Source organism: Staurois parvus, unplaced genomic scaffold (genome assembly GCF_062004578.1).
Source record: "Staurois parvus isolate SC_StPar_1 unplaced genomic scaffold, SC_StPar_1.0 ptg000985l, whole genome shotgun sequence".
Taxonomy (NCBI): Eukaryota; Metazoa; Chordata; class Amphibia; order Anura; family Ranidae; genus Staurois; species Staurois parvus.
The window spans coordinates 3,745,787-3,750,580 of record NW_028318781.1 but is presented as its reverse complement, the minus strand read 5'-3'; positions in this window follow the sequence as shown (position 1 = coordinate 3,750,580).

The following is a 4,794-nucleotide window of genomic DNA, read 5'->3' as shown; positions in this document are numbered from 1 at the left end:
AGAAAACAAATTCAGCGACCACATCTAACAGATGATTTGTGTGGGAGATTCCTTTGTTGGAGTTTCTTCTGAGCAGTGAAAATCCCTAGTATGGAGGATATCTAATATCCACAAGGCATATTTGACTCTTAATTCTAGAGAGCCCAATATATCTGATGAGTGCAGTATATGTTGCATGTCACGGATGGTGTGAACACACTAAATTTCTGTATACAGCATCGTTTTGTTGAGTTTGGAGGACGTTGGATTTGAATATTTTTTGTTCTTGGATTGGGACTTTATTTTTGGCATATATATTTATTTGGACATTTTTTATAATTTTTATTATTAATATTTTAATATTATTATACAGGATTTATATAGCGCCAACAGTTTGCTCAGCGCTTTACAATATAAAGGGAGACAATACAGCAACAATACAGTTCAATACAAGAGGGATAGGAGGGCCTGATCCTTGGAGCTTACAATCTAGGAGGGAGGGGCTGGTGGTACAAAAGGTAGTAACTGTGGGGGATGGACTGGCAGGAAGAGTAGACGATTCCATTATTATATTATTATAATATTTACAATACAATATTATTATAATATTTCTTTATATTGTTTTCATTAATTTCATGCGCTGTGTTTTTCATTTCACAATTATTGTTGGATATTTTGTCAACAAAGAGCAGCAGCATTGGATAAGGGTTTAACCATTTTCTGCCCGCCCTATGGCTGAATGGCGGGTGGCAAATGTCATCAGCATTCCGGGTGGAAGCCATATGGCGTCCTCCCGCAAATGCGCAGATTGCGCTCCTGCAGAGCAGCACAGCGGCGCGATCTGTCACTGGCTATGTACCTCGGACACGACAGATGACAGATCTGAGTATCGGCCCCATTGCCGGTACCATGTGACCTGCTGTGACCAATCACAGCAGGTCACATGACAGTTGTATACAATGGATGGCTTCATTCATGCCATCCATTGTATACTAGTGTCTAGCTGTGAATGGTCACAGCTAATCACATGCACATGTCATGTGATTAGCTGTGGCCAAATCACAGCTAAGCACAAAAAAAAAAAAAAAAAAACCTGAATGAATCGATGTCATTCAGGTAAATGCTTGCTTATAGCAAAGTAATTCTTTGCTATAAGCAAATTGTGTAAAAAAAAAAAAAATACTGATCACTTCCCCAAAGTAGTACAATGTTACTGTGGTAACATTGTACTACTTTGGTCATAGTGAAATATGAAAAAATAATCTTAAAAAAAAGAAAAAAATTTAATAAAAAATAATAAAAAAATACTTTTCATACTGTCACCAGTCAGTGTCCCTGATCACCGCTATGCCAGTTATATGATGACGCTGTACTGCACTGGTGACAGTATGTAAAAAAAAATTGTGAAACTAATTTTTTCATTTTCCAAAAAATTATGACAAAAAAAATACAACTTCAAAAAACTCGCCATGCCTCTTATGAAGTACGTCGGACTGTCTACTTTGCAAAAAGGGGTCATTTGGGGGATATCTATACTATTCTGACATTCTTGGACCTCAATAAATTAGTTTGGCTGTCAGTACTTCAGGATTGATCAATATTCAGATCTATCCCATAGTTTGTGAACTCTATAACTTTCCTACAAACTAAAAAGTACATCCAAATTTGGGTTATTTTCACCAAAGACATGTAGCAGAATACATCTCGGCCTAAATTTATGAAGAACAGTTATTTATTTGCAAACTTTTATAACAGAAACAAAGAAAAACTTTTTTTTTTCAAAATTTTTGGTCTTTTTTGTTAATTTAGCAAAAAATAAAAACGCCAGCGGTGATTAAATACCACCAAAAGAAAGCTCTAGTTGTGTGAAGAAAATAATAAAATTTTAGTTTGGGTACAATGTTGTATGACCGCGCAATTGTCATTCAAAGTGTGAGAGCGCTGAAACCTGAAAACTGGCCTGGGCAGAAAGGTGTAAAATTGCCCGGTATTGAAATGGTTAAATATTTAAAAAAAGAATTTTGGAGCAGGTTTTTTATTTATATTTGTAAGCCAAACGCTCGGTTTGCAGTTGCAGCACAGTCCGGCACTGTAAATTTGCCATTCTACAATTTAAAATAAAAGTAAGGAAAAAAACAGGAGTTCAGGATGGCAGTAGCACATGTTGAATGTCTTCAGTCACTGCTATTCCACCGTCCTCAATGGTGGATCGCTTTTCAGAAGGTGGTAAGCAGGACAGCTAGTGTGAAAGAAGTTTAAAAGGAAGAACCTAATTGACCCAACACAGTGTCACAGAAGAGTGTTGTAGAGAGCACAGCAGGCATTTTTTATAGCCACAGAGCAGAATATACCGTAAGTGGTTGTCAAAGACAGAGCCGCACTGATTCCACCCTCCAACCTGAATCACTATTTTTTTTTCGTCTGGTTTGTTGTACTTTGCACCTGTTTATCCTCAGTGAATGGTCAGCGGTCACATGAAGCAGTATTTTCATAGGTGTTGGTAAACAGCGAATTCTGATCGTAAGTGCCAGTTAACCCACCATATCTGTTTTACTCATTTTATTGTGACACTTGCATGTGTGCACATTGCATTTAAAGAGGAACAGTGGGCATAAAAAATCCCTATGTGATGAAGTCTGTCACTAACAGTAACACAGAAGTTTTTGCTTTTTTAAGTTTTATTTGTTGATCCTTCCCATTTATCTGTTTTTTTTCTGCTTGTTACAGGCCAAGTTGTTCAAATGGCTGCTACGGGGATTGGGACAAACAGTTCAACAATACTTGGGGGTGCTTACAACTGTCAGTTTTTATTCATGTTGCTAAGGCCAGATTAACACAGTTGCACTGCAGTAAGGCACAGTATGCGCATCGGTGCGCTGTGGTTCCATTGAACACACTAACATGTGTTGTGCGGCATTGCATTACTTCAAATAGTGCATGCACATTTATGGTGCGTTACAGAGGTGTAACTAGAACCTTCAGGACCCCAGTGCAAGAAATCATGAAAGCCCCCCCGACCCCCAACCCCTTTCCCTCTGAGCCCCAGGTCCTTCTCTCCGGGCCCAGAGTCCTTCCCAGTGATCCCGGAGCCCATTAATCCTGTCACAGGGCCCATTTTGTATGGCTCCTCAGCAGGACCCTTTCACATGTTTTGCAGTAGCCCTCCTTCCTGCCATCTTGGGTAAGGTTGCCACCTTTTCTTCAAGCCAAGCCCAAATACATTAGTGGGCACAGAAATTTTTTTTATTGTAGTATACACTATACATATTATTATACAGGATTTATATAGCGCCAACAGTTTGCACAGCGCTTTACAAAATGAAGGCAGACATAACAGTTACAATACAATTTGGTACAAGAGGAAACAGGGGGCACTGTTCGTTAGCACTTACATTGCATTTCTAATCATATAGATTTAATCACAAGAGTCCCCCTTACATCAGAGTCCATAGTTTTTCCCCTTTACATCTGAATCCACAGAGTTCCCCTTTACATCTGAATCCACAGAGTTACCCTTTACATCTGAATTCTCACAGTTTTCTCTTACATCTGAATCCTCAGAATACTCATTTAAATCTGAATCTGCAGAGCTCCTCTTACATCTGAATCCACAGAGTTCCCCTTTAAATCTGAATCTGCAGAGTTCCTCATTACATCTGTATCCACAGAGGCCCCCTTTACATCTGAATCTGCAGAGGCCCCCTTTACATTTGAATTCACAGAGTTCCTCTTTACATCTAAATCTGTAGAGTTCCCCTTTACATGTGAATCTGAAGAGCGCCCCTTATATCTGAATCCATAGATTTCCCCTTTACATCTGAATCTGCAGAGTTCCCCTTTACATCTGTATCCACAGAGGCCTCCTTTACATCTGAATGTGCAGAGGCCTCCTTTACACCTGAATCCACAGAATTCCCTTTTACATCTGAATATTCAGAGTTCCCCTTACATGTGAACCCACAGAGTTCTCTTACACTGCAGAGTAGAAGTGGTGGTGCCAGGGATTGGAAGACAAGCGAAAAACTGGCCCCAGTGAAGAGAGTGCTGGACTCCTGGGCTGGTAAGTGTTCAAATGAATAGGCTGCAAACGTGTAAGCGCAGGAATTGCACAGGAAATCCGCATTCCTGTGCTATTCTGGTGTGAACTGGCCCTTAATATAGATTTATTATCTGTTTTGAAATTCAGCAAGTACTGACACTCAGTAGAGGTTACACAAATTTCTAATCTTTGAACTGATGATTTTTTAAAGCAAAGTTAATCATTTAGTCTGTTAATTTTTAACGCAGAGTCTCTGTTTATAAACAAAAGCAGATGACCGAAAAAACATCTCTTTGGTCAGTTCCCCGTATCCATCCAAAACAAACATGAAATAACAGTTCACATTCTGTTCATGATCCTCCTTTAAGTGGAGAGAGGGCCAAAGAAGGCTGTAATATGTGGAAGTGCAAATGAAATTCATGCAGCTTTATTGTGCTTGATGCAAAGGTGGGTAAAACACAAAAATGTATTTGTGTCCATAACAACCAATCAGCATCCTCCAATTATTTTTCAGGCTTGCACTATAAAAATTAAGGTTGGAAATAAATTGTTACGGACAGCAAGAACATTTAGCACCCAGGGGCGGACTGACCATTTGGAAACTCGGGCACTGCCCAAGGGCCCGGGGTCAGTAGGGGGCCCCATGAGATGCCCCTGGTACCTTTTTCATAGGCTTTTTTGAGTTTGGGCAAGGACATAGGGGCCCCATGATCCCCTATTGCCCGGGGGCCCCATGAGTTGTCAGTCCGCCCCTGTTAGCACCTTTCTTGCATCAG